Here is a 15,103-nt window from a genome sequence, read left to right on the forward strand (position 1 = left end):
ATCTTTTGTATTATTTTTAGTTTCTATGTCATTTATTTCCACTCTGATCTTCATTATTTCCTTTCTTCTATTTACTGTGGGCTTTTCTTGTTGTTCTCTTTCTAATTCTTTATGTTGTAGGGTTAGATAGTTTATTGGAAGTTTTTCTTGTTTTTTGAGGTAGGCCTTTAATGCTATGAACTTCCCTCTCAGGACTGCTTTCACCGTGTCCCATAGATTTTGGGTTGTTTTGTGTTCATTTTCACTTATTTCCCTGAAGTTTTTTTATTACATTTATTGTTTAATAACATGTTATTTAGCCTCCATGCGTTTGAATGTTTTTTATTATTTTTATTATAGTTGATTTCTAGTTTCATGACATTGTGATCCGAGAGGATGCTTGATATAGATTTCCATCTTCTTAAACTTTTAGAGACTTAGTTTGTGTCCTAACATGTGGTCTACCTTTGTGAATGACCCATGTGCACTTGCAGAGAATATATATTCTGTAGCTTTGGGGTGAAATGTTCTGTAAGTATCAATTAATTCCATCTGATCTAGTGTGTCATTTAGGATTGCTATTTCCTTGTTGATTTTTTGTCTAGAAGATCTATTCAGTGAAGTCAGTCAGGTGTTAAAGTCCCCTACTATGATTATATTGCTGCCGATCTCTCCCTTAAAATCCTCCGAAGTTTTTTATGTATTTGAGTGCTCCTGTATTGGGTGCATATATGTTTACCAGAGTTATATCCTCTAGCTGTATCAATTCCTTCAGTATTATGAAGTGGCCTTCATTGTCTCTTGTCATGGCCTTCATTTTGAATTCTATTTTGTCAGATATAGGTATTACTCCCCAAGATATTTTTTCATTTCCATTTGCTTAGAAAAAAATTTTTCATCCCTTCACTTTCATTCTGTGTGAGTCTTAAGTTCTGAGGTCGGTCTCTTGTAGACAGCATATATATGGGTCATGTTTTCTTATCCATTCAACTACACTATGTCTTTTGATTGGAACAACTAAGCCATTTACTTTTAAGGTTATTATTGATAAGTACTTAATTTGTTGCCATTTTATTCTTTGTGCCTGTGTTTCTCTCTCTGTGTGTCTCTTTATTTCTTCTTACAGCTGTCCCTTTTGCATCTATTGCAGTGTTTGTTTGGTGGTAATAGACTCTACTAGCCTTTTTTTTTTCTGTGAAGCTCTTTATTTCACCTTCAATTTTGAATGATAGCCTTGCTGGATAGAGTAGTCTTGGATTTAGTCCCTTGCTTTTCATTACTTTGTATACTTCATGCCATTTTCTTCTGTCCTGAAGTGTTTCTATTGAGAAATCAGCTGGTAGTTTAATGGGAGCTCCCTTGAAGGTAACTTTCTGTCTGTCTCTTGCAGCCTTTAAGAGTCTATCTTTCTCTTTAATTTGCCATTTTAATTATGATGTGCCTAAGTGTGGGTCTTTTGGGGTTTATCTTGATTGGGACTCTCTGTATTTCCTGAACTTGAGTAACTTTTTCTATTCCTTGCTTGGATTCTTCTCCTACTCATACCCCTGTGATACAAATTTTGTTATGGTTCATGTTGTCCCAAAGCTCCCTTAGACTCTTCTCCTGCTTTTTAATTTTCTTTTTCCAATTGCTGCTCTCAATGGGTGTTTTTTTCTACCTTGTCTTCTAATTCACTGATTCCCTTTCTACTATTGTTTTTTTTATTACTCATCTTTAACCATTGCCTGTTTAACCTTTGGTATATTTCATATCCTCCCATTTAGAAGCCCTAAAGGTACAACTGGTCCTATACATGGAACAGCAAATGGAGGCCTCAGTTTCTCTTTGTGGTCTAAGGGTCCACAGAAGATGGATGTAGTGGCCTCCATTTGCTCTAAGGTCTGAGAAAGGGAGTTAGCTAAGCTGAGACTACCCAGCTTCTTGTAGTTTACTATTAAATCCTTCCAGTGTGTTCTTTATTTCAGCTATGTCATGCTTCATTTTGACTTGATTCTTATTTATTGTTTTAACCTCTTTTTTCATGTTGGTGTAGTTCTCATTCAGATCCTTATAATCTCATTAAGTTGCTTGTAGTTCTTACTAAGTTGTTAGAGCATCCTTATAACCATTACTTTGAATTCTTTATCTGACAAATCGCTTCTCTCCATTTCATTTAGTTCCTTTTCTGGCAGTTCCTCCTTTTCTTCATTTGGGGGTTATTTATTTGTCTCCTCATTTTTCTGTTCCTTTGTATTTGTTTTTACATATTAAATCAAACTGCTATGCCTACCAGACTTTGTAGGGTGGGTTTTGTGGGACCCAGTGGGATAATCTCTTAGATCTCATGAGCTGGGTGCTTTAGGAAAGCCATTTGTTTGAGTTATTTGTGTTCTCCTATTGCAATTGTGTCTTGAATGTTGTCCCATTCTTGGACAGAGTCTGCTCTCAGGCTAGCTGATTATGAGGCTCACCCCTGACCACATTGTGAAAGCTATTGTGGCAGTGCTGAAAGAACAGAATGAAATACAACACAATAGAACACAAAAGAAAATAAACAAAACAAAAGCATACTCATGACCCCTATAACAACAACAAAAGCAACCACCAAAGAATTCGGAAAGAGAATTATAGAGGAAAAGAAAGAAAGGAAGGAAGGAAGGAAGGAAGGAAGGAAGGAAGGAAGGAAGGAAGGAAGAAAGAAAGAAAGAAAGAAAGAAAGAAAGAAAGAAAGAAAGAAAGAAAGAGAAAGGAAAAATACATGGAGAAAACAAATAAAATGCAAACAAAAAAGGGGGGGAGGAATATGAAGGGGCAGAGATGAAATAAAGAAAAGAAGAAGAAAGATTAGGGGAATAAGGAAAGAAAAATAGTTTAAAATAAAAGAGGAAGAAAATAATCAAAAGGGAAAATAGAGGAGAAAGTATATAGACCCAAAACAAGAAAAGGAAAAAAGATGAGAAGGCAGGAGAAAAAGAAGAAAAATATTGAGTAGGAAAGGGGAAGAGAAAAATAGGATATATGGATGAAACAATAGAGACTAAAAAACTAACAAACCAATAAATAAAGAAAATAAATTTAAAAAGGAAAAAAAGTGACGTGGCATTCAACTCAGTCGAGTTTAGTGCCTCCTGGGAGCTCCCTTTGGATCCTTCCCTTCTGATGACTCTGACTGACTCTTCTGTCTGCCAATTCTGAGCTTCCCGGGAGGTACTTAGGTGCTAACCACTGTCAGAAACTGTCCTCCTTTGGCATTCAGGAACCTGCTTGAAGCTCTAAGCATTCCACAGTTTGTGTTTGTCTCCACAGGACTTGGCTGTCCATGGGAGGGGCCAAGCTGCCCTCTAAAGCAGGTTTGTTAGCAGCCTGAGGCCCATGGCTGGGTCAGTGGGCTTCCCCAGTTTCCCTGAGCTCCGCCTCCACCTGCCTTATCTGGCCATCTTAATCACTCAAAAGTCTGTTTACCGAAGAGCATTAGGCAGAATCAGGAGTCTAGACCTCTGGGTCTCCTGTGAGGGGGAGGTGCTGTTCAGTTTCCAGGGACTGTGGTTGGTGTGTCTCCCTGTCCTGGAGCTACTCCTCTGAGAGAGGCCCAGAATGTTACTCTGCCCTCGGCTGGCAGATCTTCATATGCAGTCCAGTGGGATCAGCTGGAAACCTGGAGTTTCTACCAGCTCTGCCGTGCGGGAAAGTACCAGATAGTTTCTCGGCATAGTGGGGTGGACAGCCCCACCCCAACACAGTCACAGACACTCCCTGAGACTGTTCCAACCTGTAGGCTTGGCCTCTGTGGCTATCTCCTTTGCAAAGGTCAAGATGCAGGTGTGGCAGGCAGGGCTCTGAGGGTGGGGTTCGCTGTATCATCTAGGGTGGGTTTTTTTTCCTTTCTCTGCACTGTGGCTACTGGGAGCGGCTCCTCTCAGGGAAAATGGCTGTTTCAGTTTGGGGGGCCTATGACGGAATGCAAGGCCCATGTCTGCCCCCAATACTTGCCACCCTAGCCTCTCCTCAGACAACTTGAGTCTGCACTGCCCTCCCTGCACCAAAGCCTCCAGTGAGTAGCTGCAAATGAAAACTCCTGTGCTCTGGGTTTAAAAAAACAAACAAAACCAACCAAACAAACAAAAACACAGAAACTGAGGCTTTCTCTCCTACCAGCTCTGGTCTACTGGCTCCAGACTCCTCAGCGGCCAGCAGCCCTGCCCCCTTTCACGGCTGGATGTTATGGGGGCCACTGATCTCAGCTCTGGTGCCCTGGGCTGTGGAGCCCAGCCTGGGTTCTGGGCCTCTGCCTCCTGAGGGAATAAACCCACCTGTATCCAAGAGCTCCCTCCTCACTCTCGGCCTGTGCCCCTGGAAGCTAGGTCAGCCCCTCTCGTGACCTCACCTTCCTAACGATCTCCAGGTGGTTTCTGTCCTTCCTCAATATAAATCACCTCCTCAACTGGACCTCAGTTGGTAATTTCAGGTGTATGTTCCCCACTTTAGTTTTATGTCCAGTCTGGCAAGAAAGGTCTGCCTATTCAGCTGCCATTTTCTCTACTCCAAGTCATGGATTTTAAAATTCCCCCAGCAAACACCGGGCTGATCCCTGTACCTCCCTCTGGGCATTTCTCCAAGAGGTATCCTCCTTGCTGTAACACTGCCTGAACGAGAGACAGGCAAGAAGAGCAGAGAACAAAATCCCATTTATTCTGCCAACATGGCTTTGGAGACAATCAGTATGAAATGGGTTTGAGCCGTACCTTACCTACTTCCTAACCATGTTACCCTGGCACCTTCCTAACCCTTAGCCACAATTCTCACAGCAGGTGGCTGTGAGGAGCCACAAATAATGTGAGTGACACACTTAGCACAGGGGTGGCACAGCAGGGGGCAGTCATGGTGGCCCCCCAATGGGAGGCACACAGCAGTGCCTTCGGGAGGCACTCAGACAGTTAGCAAGCACCAGGGAAGTGGGGTCCAGCACCAGATTCCCCCACCCCTCCTGAGCACAACGAACCTAAGCCCAAGCCTGTTGTCTGTCCTGACCTAGGAGCAGAGAGAGTAGCTGGAATCCTAGCTGCCACCACCACCACGGGTGGAGAGCATGACTTTTCCCTTTGCTGCTGACAGAGGTGGTCAGAGCTGGACACTGCATGCATTATCTTGCTCAAACCCACTGCTCCTGTCTTGTGCTCCTAGAAAGCCAGCATATGAGCAATTAGACACCCTTAGGGCCAGGCTGTAGCGAGAAGCAGTGCCTTGGGATCATGTGGCCACCCATGTCACAGAGAGAAGAAGTACCCCTCTCATGAAGACTGCCCAGGTCTTTAGATCATGGGGCCAGAGACTGCCACGAAGCCATGTGATCTTAGAAAAGGCCCCAGTCCCTCTATTTCCTAATCTGTAATGCAGGATAACAACACATAACTCACAGGCTCACTGTACAGATATAAAGAGATGAACTGAGCAGAGCACATCTGGCAGCATCATCAGCGTCACCACTGCCTTGACGATGATGGTGGTGATGACAATCATGATGATGTAATACTGACTATGACAATGATGGTGATGATGACAATGGTGAAAATAAAGAAAATTATAACAATGACTATGATGATGATGATGTGATGATGACAACATGACTGACAATGATGGAAATAATGACAGTGATGATGATGATGTGATGATGCCAAAGGTGAAGACAATGACAATGACTGATGATGACAACAATAACCATGGTGATATAAGGACAACAACAGTGACTGGTGAAAATGATGATGATGATGACAATGTTGAAGATGGCAATGATGATAATGATGAGCAAAAGGATTTTATGGGCCAGGGGTGAGAGACTACTACTAAAACCTAAGAGGCTGAGCCAAAGGGACTCTGCCTATCCTGAGGTGAGCCCCATGTGGCACAGCCTTGGGAATCTCTGGGGAGAGGAGGTAAATAACCCCATTGCTTCTCAAAACCGAGATGTGTGACTGGCTGGGTTCCATGACCACGGTGGCCTGGGGTCCCTCCTTGGATTTGGCCAGTATGTGATCAGTGCTGTGTCTGCCCAGTGGGCACAGCCTGGCAGAGCTCTAGTGTAGGGAGGAGGCACCAGGCAAATCCCAGGGGTCACTGGGAGGATCTGTAACTCTAGAATCAGCGGTGTGGATGAGACCCCCAAGGTGACAGGGGACTACTGTGAATGATGTGTTTGATGGTTTTTTATGCATTATAGAAAACATTTAAAATTAAGAGTTCTATACAGGTGTTCTATGCTGCATGCATGTATGTACAATAGATAGAACAGACACCCACATGTCCTGGATTTGTCTTGATACCCCCCGCCTTGCTTGTACAGCCCAAGAGAGGCTCTAAGGCAGCTTCTCACCTTGTCCACTGGGCCACAGGGGTCCCTCCTGTGACAGGACCACCTGCACAGCTCCAGGTACTTGCTGAGCCATCAGCATCCTGCTGAGGCCATGTTCCCAGTGCCCCTTCTTCCCTCACCTTCCTCCCTCCCCCACCAGTTTCCATTTCTAACCACATGACATAGCCCTCATTACTTTCTCTCTACATTTATGTATCAGGCACACATTCAGGAGGTGTTGTGGTTTATTTTGTTTTGTTCACTTTACAAAAATGGGCTGTTGCATTTAGTTCTCTGCATCCTGCTTTTCTCACTGAACAGTTGACTGTAGAAATCCCTCCAAGTGAATTGTCTTGAATTTAATTTTTTTTCTAGGCTGCTTAAACTTCCATGAAATAGTTGTGCCACAAATTACTCTATTTGCTACTGAGAGGCAGTCCCTTTTTTTCCTATTGTTTGTGTTGCACTAATTGGTGGATGTTGGGAGGGTCCCCTGAGATGAAAAAAAGGTGCTAGAGAGGGAGGCGGTATGGTCAGTGGCGATTAGGCCGTTCATGGTGATTATACTTCTGTGTGCCAGGCACTGGTTTGGGTCAGTTGCACATCTGGTGAATCATCTAGGATAAGCCCAAACTAGAACATAGAACACAGCTATCAGCAGAATTTCTGGCTAATAGGCTCATGCACTTACTTGCATGAATTGCTGTCTTTTTGCATTTTTCATAGTTGCTGGGGTTGCAGAGACTGGGAGCTGGAGCAGGAGGAGCTGAAGGGAGTGGAGCATGCAGGGTGCCCCTAGGGCCTGGTTTCTGGGACCTGTGGGGAGAGGCAGAGGCTGAGTTTTTGAGAGGCATTTTGTGGTAAAGTGCAGGCTTTTCATGTACAGGTGCCCAGTGAGGCAGGACAGGAACTGAAATAGAGGACACAAACATGGCAGTGACAGAAGACAGTGGCCTGCAACTCTTGTAGGGACTGCTAGCCAGAGCTGTGAAGAGCATCACTCAGAAGGCATAGTCCAACTCAAGCATGTACGAGGCTCCTGCAGCCAGCAACGCAGCAGGCCAAGGTTGGCTTTCCCCATGCACGGAGCCTGACTCGCTTGGCGGGATGATGGGAAGGCTGAGGGGCAGCCTATAGAGCAGTTGAGAGGCCAAAACTTTAGTTACTTTGTGTAAAGTGTCTAATTACCAGTGGCCTCTCTATTTGTCTATTATATAAGACTATTATGACAAGCAATTTTTACTTCTAAAAATAGGACTATAAAGCTATTTGCAAAATTGTTGAAAATTCCATGATAAAAACCAATGCTAGCAATACAGTAGTGAAACCAGAACCTTCATTTATTGATAGTACAAGCACGTGGGAAGATAATTTGGTGATAAGCAGCAAGAATCATAAAATGTTCCTATTCTCTAGCCCAAGAAACTCACTGCTGGGAATTTACTTTTATGAAATAATCTGAAAGGAGGCTGGGCAGAGGACTTCTCACAGCAAGGGTGCAGCTTTTATTTTTTTATGTTTCCTTTATTTATTTTAAATCTTTATTGTTGAAAGTGTTACATATATCCTCTTCCCCCGCATTGACCTCTTCTAGCCCGCCCCCACCTTCCACCCCAGGCCTTCAGTCCCCTATTGTCTGTGTCCATGGGCTATGCACATATGCATACAAGTTCTTTGGCTGATCTCTTCCCTCCCACCCACCCACCTCTGCCTTCCCTTTGAGATTTGACAGTCTGTTCCATGCTTCCATGTCTCTGGATCTATTTTGTTCATCAGTTTATTTTGTTCATTGGATTCCACATATGAATGAGATCATGTCTTGTCTTTCTCTGACTAGCTTATTTCACTTAGCATAATACTCTCCAGGACCCTCCATGCTGTCTCAAAGAGTAAGGGATCCTTTTTAACAGCTGCATAGTATTCCATGGTGTAAACGTACCACAGCTCTTTTATCCACTCATCTACTGATGGGCACTTGGGCTGTTTCCAGATCTTAGCTATTGTAAATTGCGCTGCTATGAACATAGGGGTGCATACATTCTTTCTGATTGGTGTTTCGGGTTTCTTAGGATATATTCTTAGAAGTGGGATCACTGGGTCAAATGGCAGTTCCATATTTAATTTTTTGAGGAAACTCCAAACTGTTTTCCATAGTGGCTGCACAAAGCTTCTTGTCTTACATACTTTGTTTCTTTGTTTGTTTTAAAATTTTTATTTATTTTTTGAGGTTTTTTTTTCCATTTTTATTGTTGAGAGTTTTACAGATGTCCCTCTTTTTGCCCTCCATTGCCCCCCTCCACCCAGTTCCTGCCCCACCCCAGGCCTTCACCACCCTATTGTCTGTGTCCATAGGTAATGCATATATGCATATAAGATCTTTGGTTAATCTCTTCCCTCGCACAACCTCACCCCACCCCCCACCATCTCTCCTTCCCTCTGAGAATCATCGGTTTGTTTCATGTTTCCATGCCTCTGATTCTATTTTATTCACCAGTTTATTTTGTTCATTGGATTTCTTGTTTGTTTATTTTGATTTTTAGATTCAATTGTTAATAGATATGTATTTATTGCCATTTTATTCATATTTTTTATTCTTTTCTCCTCCTCTTCCTCCTCCTTCTCCTTCTTCCTATTCTTAAAGAATACCCTTCAACATTTTATGTAGTACTAGGTTGGTGGTGATGAACTACTTTAGCTTTTTCTTGTCTGTGAAGCTCTTTATCTCAACTTCAATTCTAAATGATAGCTTTGCTGGGTAGAGTAATCTTAGTTGTAGGTCCTTGCTATTCATCCCTTTGAGCATTTCTTGCCACTTCTGGCCTGCAAAGTTTCTGTTGAGAAATCAGCTGACAGTCCTATGGGTGCTCCCTTGTACATAACTAACTGCTTTTCTCTTGCTGATTTTAAGATTCCCTCTTTGTCTTTAACCCTTGGCCTTTTAACTTTGATGTGTCTTGGTGTGGGCCTCTTTGGGTTCTTCTTGTTTGAGACTCTCTGCACTTCCTGGACTTGTAAGTTAATTTTTTTTTACCAGGTAGGGGAAGTTTTCTGTTATTATTTCTTCAATATCTTGCTCTCTCTCTTCTCCTTCTGGAACCCCCATAATGCAAAGGTTGGTATGCTCGAAGTTGTCCCAGAGGCTCCTTACACTATCTTTATATTTTTGGATTCTTTTTTCTTTTTGCTTTTTGCTCTTCTGATTGGGTTTTTTTGTTTGTTTGTTTGTTTCCTTATATTTCAAATCATTGATTTGATTCTCAGAATCCTCTACTCTACTGTTGAATCCCTGTAAATTATTCTTTATTTCAGTTAGTGTATGCTTAATTTCTGACTTTTTCATGTCTTTGACATTCTCACTAAGATCCTTAAAAATCTCACTAAGTCCATTGAGTAACCTTATAACCATGGTTTTAAACCCTGTATCCAATAATTTTCTTGCTTCCATTTCTTTCATTTGTGGCATGTTTCTTTGTCTCCACATTTTGGCTGTTTCCCTGTGTTTGTTTCTATGTATTAGGTAGAGCTGCTATGTCTCCTGGAGTTGGTAGAGTAGCCTTGTGTAATAGGTGTCCTGTAGGGTGGCTCATCCTCCCCAGTCACCTAAGCTGGGAACTCTAGTGTGACCCTGTGTGGGCTGTGTGCATAGTATTATAGTTGAGCCTTGATTGCTGTTGGCATCACTGGGAGGAATTAACCTCCAGGCCAATTGTCTATGATGACCAACAGCAGACCACAATGGTAGAGCTGCTGTGCAGGAACAGCACTGCTTCAGTGGGGCTCTGGTGCTCACTGAGTCTGCTCCTTGAGTGTGTTGCTTATGGATGTGAAGAGTTGTAATCTGGTATGGTCTGAAGCTGTCCACCGGCTGCACTGGCCCTAGGGCCTCCAGAGAGGTGCAAAGTCAGCCACTGCCTGGGGCCACCTGGCAGGAGCTACTGAGAAATCTTCAGATGCCTGCTATTTGTATTGGGTTTGGAAGTGCCCAGGTGAGGCCCAGCTGTGAAGCAAGGCAGGGTGGTGCTAGTGCCAGGTCATGGGCCTTTTATTGATAGGTTTGGGACATGCTGACACCAGCTGCAGCTTGTTTGAGAAATTTTAGCAAAATCTGAAGCCTGAGCCAGGACAGGCCATTCATACGGAAAAACTGCTGCAAACAACTCGAGTTAAGCTACAAATTGGATGGGGTGGGTTCTTAGGGCAGAGCAAACAGTGTGAACCAGGCTGATGAAGACTCAGATATGGCTGCCACTCAGCCCTGGGACAGGAAAGGGCTCAGCACAGGAACAATAACCGCTGTCAGCACCACACCCCTGTATAAGAGAAAGCTGCCACTGAGTTCCTGCCTCAACGCCAGACAATCCAGTTCCTCCCCATATGTGCGTGGGTCCCCCAAAGCTGCCTGGTGCTGGAGCGCAGAGGGATAGAGTCCGAGTAAGTTTGTGTGCCGGCCCTTTAAGAGGAACATCTGGGTCTCCAGCAGCCTCCATGTTCCTCAGTCACAATCCACTGTTATTGCTTTTTACAGCCTAAAATTACAGGGACTTCTCTTCCCAGCTCTTGAACCCTGGGTTGGGGGTCTGGTGTAGGGCTGGGACACCTTGCTACTCATGGACAGCCTCCACAGGGATGATCTCCCTCCCAATTAAAAAAATGGCACATGTGGATGTCAAACCAGCCTGTTCTGTGCTTTCACCCCTCCTACCAGTCTCAATGTGCTTTCTTCTTTACTTCTCTAGTTGTAGGACTTCCATTCAGCCAGATTTTGGGCAGTTTTGAATGATGGTGGTTCTGTATTTTAGTTGTAATTTTGATGTGGTTGTGGGAGGTGGTGAGTACTGGCATTTACCTACGCCGCCATCTCGGTTCTTACCAACCTACATACTTTAGCTTGATGGTGTTGGGAAGCAAAGTGCTGAGAGCTGTGCTATAACTGGGAGCCTGGGCAACGTGCTGGGAAATGCACTGTGCTTATAGCCAAGGAAAGGCCTAGGTGCCTGGGCCCTGGCCAGCAGAGGGCCTGGGCAGGCTGAGCTGCTGAGAAGGTGCAGCTCCAAGAAGCAGGGATAAGGGTGTTTCCAAGCTGGTACCACAGTGTCTTGGCTGCAAGTACAATTTCCTTGGAAATGAAGAGCCTGCGGTGGCCTATGATCACTCATCTGGTGAGAACCCAGCATGACGGCTTTCCAGAGGGCAAAGCTGGGCTTTCAGGGGTCCTGACAAGCTCAGTGACCAAAAGCAGCCACACAAGGTGGTCTGGTCATACATTCTTAACCGGGCAAGTCATGTCCCAGGCCTTAAAGTTTCTTAGCAAAAGTCTATCTTTACCTGAGTGAACCCTGTCCATTGTTCTTATGCATCTAGGGTAATATACCTTTGAAATGTCAGAGTAATTTGCTTTTCCAGACCCCTTGGAGGCACCAGAGTGCAGACCACAGACCTCTTATTGTTATCTGTTCCTGCATGCCATCTCCATGTGCTATAAATTTTAGTTACCAACTACCTGTACCCACCAGTGTAAAAGAAGTATGTGTCTCTCCATTTTACCTTTTATCCAATTCTCGAGATTTCCCCACTTTACTTTCTTCTGCCCCCTTAACCTACTACCAATGGATTTCACAAAACCTTGCTTACATTCTAATAATATAGAATTCTCCTACCCATGAACAAGGTATATCTTCCCATTTTTTTAGGAATCTCCATTCAGCTTCATTTCCCAGTCGTTCTTTGGTTGGCTTCACAGAGTCTCACCCTGAGCATCCAGCTTAGTATAGGGATGGACAAAAGTAGGTTGTTAATAATAATAAATAATACAATCTATAATAATAAAAGCATAATATGCTAATTATACCGGACGTCCTTCCAGACATCCTTCCTTCTGGACAAAGTCGCAGTGGGTGGGAGCTGCGGCAGCGGTGGCAGAGGCCCCTGGCTGTGGCGGCGGTGGCGGGCGGGGGCCGCGGCGGCAGTGTGCGGGTCTGGTGCCAAGTTCCTTGCACAAATTTTGTGCATCGGGCCTCTAGTAATTAATAAAGATAATAATACAAGAATAAACTCCTGTTTCACATACAGATGACTGTAAACCTACTTTTGTCCACTCTATATTTGGTAAAAGACTCCAGGGAACACTGTGCAGCTTCCTAAGTTTTCTTCTCTGCACAGCTCTGTCCTCTCTGCTACGCGGCCACAAATGCCAGCTGCTGCAACAACTCCAAGGTCCACCTCCATTTTCTGAAATCACTGGGGGTAAATGTGAACCTCACCACCCATGTATCCCTTCTCCCAAGAACCCCTGTAGCATGCTTCATATATGTCACATTTAATGGCTGTCGAAGGGAAGAAGGTAAATCCAACACCTGTCTGTCTGTGATGGCTGGAACTGAAAATTCCCCATTCTGCTTTCCCCACTTCAAAGTCTGAATGGACGGTCCAGGATTACCATACAGATGAGCAAAGCTTCTCATATCAACTCAAGAGACTGAAACTAACAGGCAAACAAACAACCTTGAAAGAGGCAGGGGCTGTGCATAGAAGGAAAAACTTGAAAAAGAAATCTATTATTATTATTATTATTATTATTATTATTATTATTTTAATCCTCACCCGAGGATATGTTCACTGATTTTAGAGAAGAAACTAAACCCAAAACTTCTTGGTTTACAGGCTCCAACCAAGTGAGCCACCCAGCCAGGGCGGAAACCTATTATTACTATACCAGGAAGACTCTGCATCCATGATCCAAGACAGAATTTTATTTTACTTTTTAATATACTTTTATTGACTTCAGAGATAAAGAGAGAAGGGGAGAGAGGTAGAAACATCAATGATGAGAGAGAATCATTGATCGGCTGCCTCCTGCGTGCCCTACACTGGGGATCGAGCTGACAACCCGGGCATGTGCCCTGACCAGGAATCGAACCGTGATTTCCTGGTTCATAGGTTGACGCTCAACCACTGAGCCACACCGGCTGGGACAAAATTTTATTTTTAAAAGGAGGAGAAACCATTCAGAGAACAAAACTGCTTTTAGGAAATAAAAATATTTCCAAAAATACAATGTTCCACAAAGAGATAGAAAATATAAGAAAAAAATTAATTTATAATATAGCCCAAGAAGTCTAACATCTCATTAAGGAATGTCAGAAAAAGGAAGCAGAAGAGATAGAGAGACCATATACGCAACGGGGGCTCGCCCCAACCGCCACTGCCCCTGCCTCTACTTTTTTATCTATCCCCTGAGCTCTGCCTTGGGGTCAGCCGCTGCGGTCCTGTGGCTTGGCCCACCCCGCGTGGCAGCGATATGGAGGAATTCGACTCCGAAGACTTCTCCTCCTCAGAGGAGGATGAGGACTACGTGCCTTCAGGTGGAGAGTATAGTGAGGATGATATAAATGAATTAGTGAAGGAAGATGAAGTGGATGGTGAAGAGCAAACACGGAAAACCAAAGGGAAAAAAAGAAAGGCTCAGAGCATTCCTGCCAGGAAGAGAAAACAAGGTGGCCTCGCATTAGAAGAAGAGGAAGAGGAGGGTGTCAGTGCGGAATCTGGAGGAAGCAGCAATGAGGAGGAAGACACAGCTGCAGAGCAAGAAGAAGGCACGAGGTCCGAGGATGCAGGGAAAAAGAAGGAGGATGAACTGTGGGCCAGCTTCCTCAACGATGCGGGACCAAAATCAAAAGTGCCCTCGAGTCCACAAGTTAAAAAAAGAGAAGAGACTGAAGAGACTAGTTCAAATAAACTGTTGGTCAAAGCAGAAGAGCTAGAGAAACCTAAAGAAAGAGAAAAAGTTAAAATCACCAAGGTGTTTGATTTTGCGGGTGAAGAAGTCAGGGTGACTAAGGAAGTGGATGCTACATAGAAAGAGGCCAAATCCTTCTTCAAGCAAAATGAGAAAGAAAAAACCACAGACTATGTCCCTTCAACTCTGGTGTCACTCCCTGCCGGGTCAGGATTAAAAAGATCAAGTGGAATGAGCAGCCTTTTGGGAAAAATTGGAGCCAAGAAGCAGAAGATGCACCCTAGAGAAGTCCAAATTAGACTGGGAGAGCTTCAAGGAGGAAGAGGGCACTGGTGAAGAACTAGCCATCCACAATCGAGGAAAGGAAGGGTACACTGAACGGAAAGCTTTTCTAGACCGAGTGGATCACAGGCAGTTTGAAATTGAGCGAGATCTCAGGCTGAGCAAAATGAAACCCTGATGGTGTGGGGGGACATTGGTAGCGGCTTAATCCTGTACACAATGTGAGCTTCTTGTGGGTCTGTGAAATGTCTCTAGTGTCTTTCCTTGACTGTTTCCCAGCAAGACCTTTATTTTCTACATTGAATTTCTGTCTTTGTATCTTCATCTCACATGGTTTCATTCTTTTTTACTTTTAAAAGTTTGTTCTTAAATAAAAATTGGTCCTATAAGAGGCTGGTGAAGTTGAAAAAAAAAAAAGAAGAAGAAGAAGAGATAGAGAGACCAAATAAATAATTCAAGAAATTTCCCAGAAACCCAAGTCTCCAGAGAAAGAAAAGCCCCTCAAAAAGTCCTCTGCACATTGATGAAAACACAGCAACATCAAAGTACATCACTAAGAAAGCTCGGCACACTGAATGAAAAACACGTGTTTTATAAGCTCCCAGATAGGGAAAATAAAACACCAGGTTCCATTAAAAAAAATAAGGTGATAAATTAGAATGTTTTGGATGTCTTGAGAGCAGCTCTGGAAGGAAGCAGATACCTTCAGAAAATTGGGGGCGGGGAGGGAATACACCTCCAAACTAGTTATCTGTATCAACAAAGCCACCAGTCATGTA

The 15,103-nt window shown here is 43.8% G+C and overlaps 1 pseudogene across 1 annotated transcript; it reads left to right on the plus strand.

The window, feature by feature from the left end:
* The first annotated feature begins 13,493 nt into the window (after nt 1-13,493).
* LOC308250704 (craniofacial development protein 1-like) lies at nt 13,494-14,502 on the plus strand (annotated as a pseudogene). The gene has a single exon. The product of its transcript is annotated as a craniofacial development protein 1-like (transcript).
* The last annotated feature ends 601 nt before the right edge of the window (nt 14,503-15,103 follow it).

This window comes from Plecotus auritus, assembly GCF_963455305.1.
Source record: "Plecotus auritus genome assembly, chromosome: 6".
In the NCBI taxonomy this organism is placed as follows: Eukaryota; Metazoa; Chordata; class Mammalia; order Chiroptera; family Vespertilionidae; genus Plecotus; species Plecotus auritus.